Genomic DNA, 13,961 nt, shown 5'->3' with positions numbered 1-13,961 from the left:
GTGGGACCCAGCCACGTTGACCTACATCCACTCCCCAGGATATTTCTTTTCCTTTTTGGGGGGGGGTGGGAGGTGGGGAATGCAATTAGACTTACTTATTTAATTAAAAAAAATGGAGGTACCGAGGCTTGAACCCAGGACCTCATGCCTGCTAAGCACACACTCTACCACTGAATTATATCCTCTCCCACCCAGGGATATTTCTCACCTTCCCACCACCTCTGCCTTTGCTAGGACTGCCCCTTCTGCCTGGATGCCCTTCCTAGCTTCTGCCTGTTGAAGTTGAGGCCAACTCAGTCACTAACCCTTCCATGGAGCCTCTTAAGTGCCCTGCAATGGTCAGTTTCACATGTTACCATGTCTAGGCTACAGCCCAGTTGTTCAATCTCATACTGATCTAGGTGTTGCTGTAAAGCCACCTGGTAGATGTTACTGAAGTCCCTAATGAGACTTTAAGTCAGAGAGATTAGCCTCCATTATCTGGGTGGGCCTGACTTAATCAGTTGAAAGCCCTTAAGAGCAGACCTGAGGCTTTCCAGAAGAAGGAGAAATTCTGCTTGAAAGCAGCAGCTTCAGTCCACGCCCGAGAGTTCTGGCCTGCTCCTCGGGCCTTACTGATGGATTCTGAACTTGCCTAGCCAGCCCTACCATCACATAAGCCAATTCCTTGCAATAAATCTATTAATACGCATCTCCTACTGGCTCTTTTCCTCTGGTTGAATGCCCTGGAGCAGAGGAGTTCTCTCCCTCTTGTCCTCCTCCTCCATCTCCCTGACATTGATTTAGGGCATGTCTATTAGAGATGCCTGCCTTGCGTCTTCCTGTCTCTGTTACATGCCTGACGCCTATTAAGTGCTCAATAAATGATTGCTGACTGACTCATAGAGGGCAGGGTGAGCCTTCTTTTTCTTTTTCTCCCCAGCAAACACATTTGCAGGGTAGAGACAAAGGGAACTAGAAGAACTTAAAAGTGAGCCCTGCCTGTTACATCCTGAAGACCTGCCTGGGTGGTTGGCCTGGGTGGTTGAAGCATCCTTACTCCCACGCTCCAGACAAGAAGGCAGAGGCTAAGCTGAGTAACCTGAGGTGGGTCCAGCTCACACGGCCAGCCAGAGGCAGGGCCAGGATTCAAAGCCAGGTCTGCTCGAGTTCAAGCACCAAGCTATTTCTCTTGTACCTGACAGCCTCCCCGACTCCAAGTTCCTGGTCAGGTCACCCCCATGGAACAGTTGAGGGATGAAGGGGGCTGGCGGGCCTGACAGTTCCTGGCCTGAAGGGGGCGCTGTGACTTCATTCCTCAAGGGACGATGTTCTGGGCAGGCAGCTGCAGATGGGCAGCATAGACCTGGCTCAGAAGGCCTCACGGGGGTTGCTCGGGGATCAGCACAGGGCGGGAAATCACAGCCCCTGGGCTTTGGTCACTGGGATGCTTTGGTGATGTGGGTTTCTTAGCGCAAGAAACCTTAGTCTCTCAATCTTGCCAGTCACCTGTGGTTTGGGCCCTGAGTGGAGCTTCAAGGAGCAAGCCATAGGGTGAGTGTGTGCATGTGTGTGTGCATGTGTGTGTGTGTGTATGTATAAGAGCATGTGTCGTGTGCCAGGAGATGTCCCAGGGGTTGGAAAGACAAAGGAACTGGGGTTTAACTACTGAAATCCAACCAGTTCAGAATCCCAGCTCCAGCACTTAGCTGTGTCTAACCTTGGACAAGCACCCGAACCCCTCAGGGCCTCAGTTTCTTCATCTGTCAAATGGGGAGGCTAATAGCACATACTTGGTGGGGTTGCTCTGAGAATAAGAAGGTTAATGACTGTCAGGGGCTTAGAACAGTGCTTGACACCCTTTAAATGCTCTGTAAGTGTCAGGGTTTCCTGTCTCTGCTCTGTAGTAGGTTTCTGTAAACAACGTTCTTGGAGAAAAGAGTTCTGCTTAAAAAGAAAATGTTCACCCTACCTGCAGCCCCTCACGACAGAGAGGGAAACTGAGGCTCAGGGAGGTGGGGGGATGCCTAAAGACACACAGCGAGTAAATGCCAGCCTGCAAGACGAGCCACAGCCTCGTCTGTCTCCTGCTGGAGTGGCCTTTAAGGAGTCTGCTCCGGGCCGGAGGTGACTAGGGGTTGGGACGCACTTACAGGTCTGGGGCCCCTGGGGACACAGCCGAGGGCTGCCTTAATTGAAGCCTGGTTTCCTGTCCCAGGCTTACTCCCCTTTCCTTCTCCCCCTGTTCTGGGAACCTTCCTGGGTTAACCCGACAGGATCCGGGAAACAGCTCTTGGACACTGTTTCATCAGCCCCCTTCATGTTACAGAAGTGGACACGGAGGCCCAGAGACAGTGGTGGGCATACTCCCCAGACACACAGCCAGTTAGTGGCAGAGCTCAAATTTGAACCCAGATCCTGGCATCCTGGTACTCAGGCCCCCTGTATTTTTTTTTTTTTCCAATCATCCCACAGCTGCCCCCATCCTGTGTGCTAATGTCTGATTGTAAACGTGTTCAGAAACCGAAACCTCATACCCCAAGCCTGTGCAAAGGTGTGGTGGAGCATATACCGAAACCGTATGAGCAGCTGCCCTTGCGTGATTAGAAAGATGTCCTTCTGGGAGAAAATATTTGCAAATGATGCAACAGACAAGGGAATAATTTCCAAAATATACAAACAGCTCCTACAACTCAGTAACAAGAACCAAACAACCCAATCAAAGATCTAAATGGACATTTCTTCAAAGAAGACTTACGGATGTCCAACAGGCACATGAAAAGAGCCTCAATATCGCTAATTATCAGAGAAATGCAAACCAAAATTACGATGAGGTACCACCTCATACCAGTCAGAATGGCCACCATTAAAACTCCACAAACGATACATGCTGGAGAGGGTGTGGAGAAAGGGGAACTCTCCTACACTGTTGTGTAGGGAACGTAGTTTGGTGCAGCCATTATGGAAAACAGTATGGCGAGTCCTTAAAAACCTAAAAATAGACTTACCATATGACCCAGCAATCCCACTCCTGGGCATATATCCTGAGAAAATTCTAATTTGAAAAGACACATGCACCCCAATGTTCATAGCAGCATTATTTACAATAGCCAAGACATGGAAGCCACCTAAATGTCCATCAACAGACATAAAGGAGATGTGATGTGCATATGTATGTGGAATGCTACTCAGCCATGAAAAATAATGAAATAATGTAATTTGCAGCAACATGGATGGATCGAGAGATGATCATACTAAATGGGATAAGTCAGAGAGAGGAAAACATGTATCGTATGATATCACTTATATGTGGAATCTAAAATATGATACAAGACAAAAACAGACTCACCGACCTAGAAAACAAACTTCGTTTGTTTACCTATGGTTACCAAAGGGGAATGAGGTAGGAGTTTGGGACTAGCGGATACAAACTACTATATATAAAGTGGATGAACAAAGTCCTACTATATAGTGCAGAGAACTATACTCAGTATCTTGTAATAAACTATAATGGAAAAGAATCTGAAAAAGAAGACATACATACATATGCATATGTAACTGAATCACTTTGCCGTATGCCTGAAACTAACACAGCATTGTAAATCAACTCTCCTTCAATTAAACAAATTAAAAGAAAAAGAAAGCTGTCCTCTTTCCACTTTCCTGTATATTCTGGGGTTTCTGTCACAGGCTTGCAAATTATTTATTTATTTATTTATTTACTTACTTACTTACTTACAAATAAAATATTCTTTTTTATTGAAGTACAGTTGATTTACAATATTATATTAATTTTAGGTATACAACATAGTGATTCAATGTTTTTATAGATTATACTCCATTTTACAATGGGAGGAAATAGAATTCTTTGTAGGAGAGCAAAAGCAGAAACCACATGAGAAAGGAAGACTGCGGGTCCAGAGGGAATGTGTTTTCCAGAAGACCCTTTGCCCAGGAGCAGCTCAGACCCGGGGAGCTGAAGATGCTCATTTCCCTGCAGATGCTATAGCTCCCCAAAGGTCCTGGTGGCCCTGGGGGTGGCCAAGGCCCTGCTAGGGTGGGAGGAGAGGACAGCAGGCCAGGGGCTTCAGCCACACGCAAGTGTGGGCTGTGGCCTGTCTTCCCACTCAGCCCGGTTTACAACACAAGGCGGGGGAAGACACAATAAACCGAGACGCTGAACCAGCTGCAGAGAAAAAACTGTCCTTCTTGGCACGAAGGACGTTGGGTCCTGCCCCAGGCGCATGCAGGAGGAGCGGTGGACACCAACTTGGAGTTTTATCCTTTCCCGCAGAGGGTCCTCACAGGATGCCCTGGGCTCCCAGGAGACTGGTACGCATTCATCTCCCGGGAGTAGCCTTCCTGCCCATTCATTCATTCATTCAGTCATTCAACAAAAGTCTATTCCCCATGTATTTGTCATGCTTAATGTGAGATGTAGTGAGAAGAGTACAGGCATGGTGGGCAGGACAAAAAGAATTTAAACATCAAACCCAATCTTGATGCCATCCTTTAAGGACTATCTCAAATGTCACCTCCTCTGAGAAGCCTTCCTGACCTCTCAGCCAGTAGAGATCCCTCCCTTGTCTGAGACTGTGTAGCAAAGAGGTGGAAGAGTCCAGGGCTCTGAATATCAGAGCCCTCAGTTCTAGTTCTGCCTCCGTCACTGAGTACCAGGTGTGACCTTGGACAAATGCCTTGACATCTTTGGGACTTCATTTCCTCATGGGGAGAAGGAAAGACTGTCATGGGTGATTCTGGAGACCTTTGCATAACTGTGACCCTAAAGAGGAAAGGAGCTGTGGAGGGGAAGCAGTGAGCTCCTGGTTCTGAGGAGCATGCAAGCAGAGGCAATAGGGTTGGCACACTGCATTTTCAGGGGTACATCTCCTCACTCATTGGCATCCAAAGGCTCTTATGGAGATGGAAGAATGAGTCAGTCTCAGCAAGTTTCCCTTCGCTGCCTTCTTGCCTGGCTCCCTAAAGCCACCAAGGATCCTGGTCCCAGGTACCGGCCTTATCCTGTCAGGCCTGCATGAGTCAAAGCCACAGTCAAGTCAAATACGTGCCCCAGCCACGTGACTGATGCCCTCTGCCCAAATCCGCTGCGAGATGCTGATCCCCTTGGAATGCAGGGACTCAACTTTCAGAATTTCAGAGCTCTGGGTTTGTCAGTGTTACACCTTTTCTAGAAAAGAGTGGAAGGGGAGCATGTTTCCTGAGAGTTGACCTGCAGAGAAATGGGTCTAGAATCCCCCACGACAGGAGAAGCTGAGAGGATGGGAAATGTTGGCCCTGCGTCCCCAGCCCAGGCACTCACATCATCCCCGGAAGCAGGGGTCAGGCAAACCTGGGATGTGTCTTGGTTTCGTCTGGCTGGATAACCTGGACAGGTGATGTAGCCTCTTGGGAAAATGGGCATAAACTTCCCTGAAAAGGGTGTCGTGAAGCCCGGTAACAATGTGTAAAAGTGCCTGCAACTTTCGTTTTGTTTGCACATTTCTGAGTACATCACAGATAAACCCCTGCATGTAGGGATGATGGTAATCATCCCTATTTTATAGATGAGCAAACTGAGGCACAGCCAGTAAGGTGGAGCTGGAATTTTAATCCCAAGTGGTCTGAGCCAGAGCCCCAGGTTTGATTTTGAGGTTTGTTTTGTAGCTTGTTATTAAGGAAAGTTTTGAATATACACACAAGTAGATAGACTAGCATCTTGAAACTATGTACCTATCACCCAGTTTGAGTAACTGCCAAATCACAAAATCAGGGCTGATCTAATTGCTTCCATCCCAAACCCCAGCCCCACCCCTTCTGGAGGATTTGAAGCAAATCTCGCACGCCTATCACTTAACCTATAAATCTTTCAGGATGCATCTCTAACAGATAAGGACTCTTTTTCAAAAAGCATAACTTCACACCCATTATCACACCTAAAAGGCAGCAACAATAATTTCTCACCAGCATCAACCATCCAGGCAGGGTTCCAGTTTCCGATTGTGTCATAAATTTCATATAATTTTTTTTCAGTTATTTTCTAGAATCAGAATCCAAAGTCCTTCACACACTGGTTTGGTTGCTATGTCTCAAGTTTTTTTTTTTTAATCTAGAGGTTTTTCCTGATATCTCTCATTCTGTCTTTTCTTCCTTATTAATTTAATTTTTAAATTTATATTTTAATGAGTCTTGGGGTTTGTTCTATAGTTTCCCACAGCCTAGAGCAGTGCTGTTCAACGGAAATATAATGTGAGCAGCAGAGTAATTAAAATTTTCAAGGAGCCATATTAAAAAAATCAGGCTATATTAATTTTAATAACATATTTTTAACCCAGTGTATCTATTTTTTTAATTGAGTTATAGTTGATTTACAACATTGTGTTAGTTTCAGGTGTACAGCAAGGTGATTCGGTTATACATATATATGTATATATCTATATTCTTTTTTTCAATTCTTTCCCATTATAGTTTATTACAAAATATCGAATACAGTTCCCTGTGCTCTACAGTAAGTCCTTGTTTATCTATTTTACGGATAGTAGCGTGTACCTGTTAATCCCATACTCCCAATTTACCCCTCCCTCCCTTCCCCTTTGGTAACTGTCAGTTTGTTTTCTATGTCTGTGAGTCTGTTTCTGTTTCGTAAATAAGTTCATTTGCATTATTTTTTAGCTTCCACAAATAAATATCATATGCTATTTGTCTTCCTCTGTCTGACTTCACTTAGTATGATCATCTCTATGTATGTTGCTGCAAATTAACTCAGTCTATTAACCCTAATCTAAAATATCATTTCAACATGTCATCAACAAGCTCTTCCCTGTTCACACTTCATTCATTCAGTCACTTTATGAGCGCCTACTGTGTACGGGCTACCAGGACATGGTAATAGCTTCAGCTTTTAGGGCTTATTCTGATTGCCCAGCAGTATTCTAAGTGCTTCTTGTGAGTCAATTCATGCGCTCCACATCCATCGTAGATGGAGGTCCTATCATTATCCCCATTTTACAGTTGAGAAAGCAGAGGCATGAGAGGTGAAGTAACTTGTCTAGAGTCACACATCTAGTAACTGGTGGAGCTGGGCCTTGAACCCTGGCATCACTGCACTGTCTCTGTAGTGTGAGGACAGTGGTAAACAAGACCCGACACCTGCTTTCAGGTGTCTCCCAGGTGATGGGGAGTATGCCCAAGGCGGGGCACACGAGGCTCCCTGGGGAAGATCTCAGCCCCGTCCACAAGCGCCAGGTGACTCAACAGTGTAGCATTAACATTTGGCTCTCCTCTCTTTGGCTTCCCTGCTAGGACACCTGACCCAGCCAAAGCATGTTCCTGTTAGGGTAGGACTGGAATGAGGGGCCGGCTAAGTCTGGAGGCAAGGAGCTAGGGGGCTGGGCAGCCAGGCAGGAGAGATGATGGCACCAGAGATGGAGTTGGGGATGGAGGGGGGAGGTGCAGGAATGGGGAGATGCAGGGAGGGAAGATGGAGTCCAGAGAGGGTGAAGAATGGACTGACCAGGGACGGTCCGTGACCTCAAAGCAGGTGGGAAGAAGGAAGGCAGAGCAACGGAGGGTGACACTTTGGGACTCAGGCTGGTACCTCCACTGGCAGGATCTCAGGGGAGCCCCAACTCCTCAGAAGGCAGACGGAAAGACCTTAATGGTTTCTCTGGTTCCCAGAGAGCTGTCAACTTCCTTCCACATCTGCCCTTTGTAGCTGACTTCTGGCACTCCGGGACTATCTGTCCTGTGGGTGGAAAGCTTGTCCCAGAAAGACACGTTCATGCCTCATTCACCTTTGGGACCCACTGTCGAGCCCCTGGCACAAGGTAGACTCCTGGCGAAAATTTTTTTTCCAGTAAATACTCAGTAAATGCTCCCTCTGACTGGCCCTAGACCACCATTCACAGGAATAGGCCCTGGCAGCCCTGCCTGGCACCTCTGGGCACCTCTGAGCAAGGGTGGGCTTCTTCGGACAGACTGAGAGGGGACAGACGCAGTGGTATGCTGGCACGTGTCAACAACTGGACCTCTGGGGAGGAGAAGCCCTAACTGTAGCATCTGTGAATTTTCGTGATGTAAATATTTCTACCATGGCTGCTTTCAAGTCCAATTGACCTCATAAAATTCCTGACAATGTTTTAACAATTGACTCCACTCCTCCCACCTCCCGAGCCCCAGCTTATACCATGTCAGAGGACCACCTCCCTGCCTCCTTGCCCATCTCCCCTGCTACACAAGGCAGGAGCCCTTCCAACTCCTATTCATCCTTCAGATTCAGCTGAACATCACCTCCTCCAGGAAGCCTTCCAGGACCCTGCTGAGTCATTTCTCTTTCATACAACTCTCAGCATATCATAGGTAAACAACTTGTTTAGTCAGCTCTCTCCCCGGTAGGCTGGGAGCCCCCTGACTGCAAGAAATGTCTGAGACTTCCCTCTACTGTATGCTCATCTCCAGGTGCTGGGCCTGGCCCAGGGCAGGCACACAGGAAATATTGTGGAAGGGAAGGATAATGATGACAATGATGACACTGACAGCAATGCATGTACCATCTGCTGGATGACAGCTCTCTTCTGAGCACGTAACAAATATCAACTCATTCAATTCTTACAACAACTCTAGACAGGCATTGCCAGCCCCATTTTAAAGATGGGAAAACTGAGCCCTGGCAAAATTCAGTGGCAGAGCCTGGCCTGGGACACTGTGTGGAAGTGCTATGCTCAGTCCTGTAAAAAAGGTGGGGCTTACAGCCTTGTCCTCATCTTAACAACCAAACAAGCTTGCATTCCGGAGAGGGGCTTGTCCAAGTTTAGGTAAAGGCTCTTGGCCAAGGTCATTGCTATTAAGTGGGTTGGGATTGGGTAGGATTCAGACTCAGGGGTCTCGGACGCAAAAGTGCTTTGTAAACTGCCAAGTAGCACAGACCTGTCAGGGCCACGGAAGTTCTGAGCCAGAAGAATCTCGCTACTCAGAAATGTTTTAGTCCAACCCTACCTAACTGAACAGGTGAGGAAACCAGAGCCTTGAGAGGGAGGTGACCTGTCCCGAGTCATGCATGAAGCGTCCCGACCTCAGTCCTCCACACACAACCCCATGATGCCAGTTACTTAGCGGCAATGGGCATGGCACTTCACAGTTTATGCCAGGGAGGTTTGCACATCGGTTCTTTCCCTGAACCTCACGATTTTCCTGCAGAAGGCCTATTAGATGCATTATATAGACAAGGAAACAGAGGCTCAGCAAAGTGATGTATTGAAGCTCACAGCTTCCTAAGTGGGGACCCAGGGGACCACTCCCAGAGCCACCAGAGAGTTGCAAAGAACCAAGAAAGAGCCAAGTTGGGTGTGTCAAGTGTATCAGGCAGACCCTGCTGGAGGGGCCTGGAGATAGGGGCTCAGAAAGGGCTTGTGAACCCCTCCTGACCCCTGTCCCCCAGCTGCTACAGGGCTGCCTCCACAGGGCTCTCAAATGTCAGCCTGTGGCCGGGGCGGTGGGAGGGCCAGGGGGTGACAGGTCTGCCTGGCCCGACCCCCAGTTCCTCTCTTCCCTCTGAACCTTGGCTTCCTCATCTGCAAAGTGGGGAGGGTAACTGCGCTGCCCCTGGGGTTGTCTGGGGAAGAGAAGAGCTGATGCCGTCAGCTGCCGAGCCGCAGGGCTGGTGTGGAGCTGATGGCCCCCCAGGCAGCTGCCGCCTGATGTGCTCTTATTATTATTATTATCTGACCTTCCCGGGGCCACTGACTCCACCTTTGAGCAGGTGGCTTTCCCTCCGTGGGGCTCAGTTTCCTCATCTGTAGGGCCAGGAGTGAGGTGATCACCAGATTATTTTGTAAGGTCCTCCCAGCTGTGACAGCCTGTGATCGGCAGCTTTCTAAATCTGTCCGTCCCAGTGCCAGTGTGGGCCTCCTCCCTGAAGTGACTTTCTGTTAATACATATTCCCGGCATTGTTGTTCCCATGTACACACACACACACACACACACACACACACACACACACCCTGACTGCCACACTGTCAGTCACTCAAGCACAGAGCAGAGTCTTTGCTTCTCTGAACCCCTGGTCCTGGCAGCGTAACTGCTAGTTGAATGTTTGCTGAACTGCACTGCTATTATTGGCAGCAGTGAGTTCCCGACCCTGAAAGTATTCAAGTAAAGCCTGGGCAGTGTTTTTGGTGTATTTGGGCCAAGATTCCTTAAATCCTGTGGGTTTAGCCCTAGGACTACATATGGCCACCCCATCCAATGCCACGGCCCCCTTAGCCCCTTGGCCTTTCTGGTTCAAGACACATGTTAAATTTACATGATTTGAAGGTGCTGGGATTGCTGACTGTGTGTCAGTGCATTCACAGACCTGACCTCCCGCAATTCTCCAAGAACACTACAGGAGGGTTACCCTGGGTGTGACACCATCCGGCTTTAGGGTGGAAAATGAACTTCAGAGAGGTCGTTAACCCCCAGAAGGCCGCTCTGCTGTGAAGCAGGGTGCGGCCTCAGACCACCCAACACCTGCATTTCTTCTACTTGCGGGAGAGGGAGAGAAGTAGCCGGGCCGGGAGCGCTGTTGTCCCTGCGAGGTAACCCTGCAGAGGAACTGTGGTTTACAGCTCAGCTGGCGCCGCGGCGACCTGGCCCGGGGCTCTGAGACCGCCCTGGACCCTGCTTGCGGGGGGCCGAGCCCTGGGGTTCATTACCCCTAGTGCTAAGGCAGGTGGAAAATTCCTAATTTGTGAGCCTGGAGAGAGGAGAATTTCTGACATGTACAAGCTTGCCTAGCCCCCGGGTATTTCACAATTTGGGACGTGGAGAGAAGAGCCGTGGGGATGCCTGTCCCGCCGCGGTGAGCCTGTGCCGGAGGAGGTGGGGCGGAGTCGGGGAGGGGGGGGCACGCCTAAGCAGCCCGCCCTCCCGCACACTCTGCCGGATGCGGGGGAAGCGGGCCGCAGTCCTGTGCCTCTGCTCACTGCCACGTCCCTTAACCTCTCAGAGCCTCAGTTTCCTTGGTTAAGTGGGATGGGTTTTTGGGGCAGGTACTTGATTAGCGATTGATTACCATTAGCAGGAGTTTGCACCTGCTCAGATGCCAGCTCCACTGTCTCCAGACTCTGGCTGCCTGGCCCTGATCCTTCAAGAACCTTTGGAGCTAAGACAACATTATAAAATCTGTGTTGCAAGGGCCAGTCGCAGGCTGGGGAGGCAGGCGGGTGGCACAGCTTCTAACTCCTCTCTGAATAGGGTCAGGCAGAGGGGGTTGATAGGCTCTCAAACTGGCCTCCAGAAAATTCAGTTTTGATAATTCGGTGAAGCAAATCAAGAACTTAAAAAAATATCCTTTACTTTTTGCTTGACATTTCTGAAGACAATCAAAAGGACAGGAAAAGCCTCCTGTCTTTCGATTAGGGAAACAAGAAACAACCAAAGTGTTTCAGACCAGGGGACTGGTTAAATATGAGAAAAATGACACTTCAAAGAGTTCACCAACAAAGAGAGACTGCTTCTGAGTTCACGTCAGGTGGGGAATAGAGCTGGGTGCTAACTGGTATATATGACACGGTAGGGAAAAGTCTGGAAGGCAAAGTACCAAACTGTTCCTGGTGGTGGCTGCTTCCAGCGATGGCATCCTGGGTTGCTTCTGCGTTTTCTTTCCTCTTTATAGTAGGCGCTACATTTTCCACGAAGAATGCTGATTTCTTTTGGAATGAGCCTGTTTAAATATTTAAATAAACCAAGTATTCTCTCCTAGTTTTTTCTCTTAAAATAGAGAAGGAAAGAGGGGTTAGCTTGTGTAAGAAAGATGATCAGCCAAGAAAAGACCTTGCTTATGTGAAAACTGCTAAATCAATGCACAATCACGTTTACATTTAAAATGAAATGTTTAGCGTATTTAGGAGCTGTTTCTTCCATGATTTCCTGCCTTACCGAACCACCAGTCCTGAGCAGGTGAATTCAGTGAGCTGATTCCTGTTTGTTTTTTTTTTTTATTAAAAACGAACTTTTATTTTTAATGGAGGTACTGGGGATTGAACCCAGGACCTTGTGCATGCTAAGCAGGTGCTCTACCACTGAGATATATATACCCTCCCCTCTTCAGTGGGCTTCTAAGAACCCAGGAAAAAAGCAGCCAGATGGAGGGCTGCTGAGGGAAGCTCTGGGAAGGTGGGATTTCCTGCTGGACCCAAGAGCTACTCGTGGTCCTGACAGTATGTGGGCTGATTTCCTGAATTTGGGGTCCCTGTGGATCCACAGGTAAGTAAATCCTTCCCCAGACTCCGTTCTTTATTTTGACTCCGATCTCTGTCGCCGGAGTTTCATCTCTGAGTGATTTTTGCACAGCGCTTGCAGGGATGGGATGTCCTCTGAGCCCTTTCCCACAGGAGCGTGGCTTCCCGCTGCCTTCACTCATGGAAGGCCCTGTGCTGTGATAACCTGTTTCTCTCCTAGGTCTGGAGATGCTCCTCTGTTGGAGTGGATGTAGCGATTGATCACTAAAGGATGTTTGTTTAAGTTCTTGATTTGCTTCACTGAATTATCAAAAGTGAATTTCCTGCAGAAAACCTGAAGCCGGCCTGATTTTCCTTCCTTTGTGTGTTGCCTGCCACTGTCCCCTGTCCCGCCACCCCTGGTTTATCTGGCAGCCTGTCCTCACCACCTTAGGCCAGCTCTGGCCCTTGAGGCAAACCCGCAGAAAAACGGAAGAGGCTGGAGAAGAGAATGACTGTGAAGGCGTCCAGATCCCAAGTCCCACTTTTACGAACAGCGTGACTGAGTGAGGGCCCCTGCTCTGGGCCCAAGCCCCCCACTTGTAGGACTGGGGACATTATCTCCTGGCTGGAGGTTGTGGCAAGGACGCCGGGAGATCACCCCTGACCGTCAGGATCTCATTTGCCCATGGCAGCCTTTCCTGCCACCTCCGTACCCCAGCCCCGGGTCCAGGACTAGTCTGGGTGGTGACTGCCCCAGGTTCCCCCGCCCTCCAGCCACAGCCACCCAGTCCAAACACACTCTCGGAAGAAATTCCCAGGCCGCTTGCAAGGAAAGTCCCCATGGTTGAGGTTTATCCTTGCAGTAAGCACGTGTCCACTGCTGGGGACGTGCGAGGCGTCCCAATCAGGGCAGTGGGCACCCAGCCGGGGCTCGGGGTTTACCCCCAGAGTAAGAGCCGGGCCCAGGCTCCCAGCGGCGCGTCCAGCCCTGGCCTCTCTCCCCCGCCGCCCCCAGCGGCAGGGCCCATCTCCTCCCTGGCCTGAGCCCACCTCCTGATCCCCATCCTGACATCCTGGCCAATCCCGGGAGGCACAGTGTCCTCATGGGAGGAACCAGACCAGCTCACAACCCCAGCTCAGCCTCTGTCCCCTCTCAGAGGGTTGCCTCAACTCCCCCAACTCTCGAGGGGGGAGCCAGCCCTGCTCTATCAGAGTTTTGGGTGACAAGGGTGCTGGATGGGGCTGAGATACACACTCACGGGGCACTGGGTGTCTGCGGCGCCTGGTCTGTCCCACAGCTGGGCCTGCCCCACCTAGACACACGCTCCGCTCCACCTGGTCCAGGACCCTCGCGGGAGAGAACGTGAACCCTGCCCACAACGACAAGTCAGATAGTGTAGACGTCACGAGCTTGTGGGGACACTGAGGCAGCAGAGGAGTAGTGTCTAATGTATGTGTGTGTGTGTGTGTGGTGTATTTTTATGTGTGTGATGTGTGTCATCACATGTGTGATGTGTATATTTATGTTTTTATGTGTGTATGGTATGTGTATATGTGTGGTGTGGAAGTGTGTGTATGTGTGTGGTGTGTGTGTATATGTGTGGTGTGTGTATATGTGTGGTGTGTGAGTGTGTGTGTATGTGTGGTGTATGTGTATATATGTGTGCTGTGGTGTGTGTGTGTATGTGTGTGGTGTGTGAGTGTGGGTCGGGGTGGCAGACAGGCCCAGGAAGGGAGGAGTGGAGACCCTGCCGTTGGGCTCTGGACCCAGGAGGCCTGGGACC

This window comes from Camelus dromedarius, chromosome 5, assembly GCF_036321535.1.
Source record: "Camelus dromedarius isolate mCamDro1 chromosome 5, mCamDro1.pat, whole genome shotgun sequence".
In the NCBI taxonomy this organism is placed as follows: domain Eukaryota; kingdom Metazoa; phylum Chordata; class Mammalia; order Artiodactyla; family Camelidae; genus Camelus; species Camelus dromedarius.
This window is presented reverse-complemented; position numbering follows the sequence as displayed.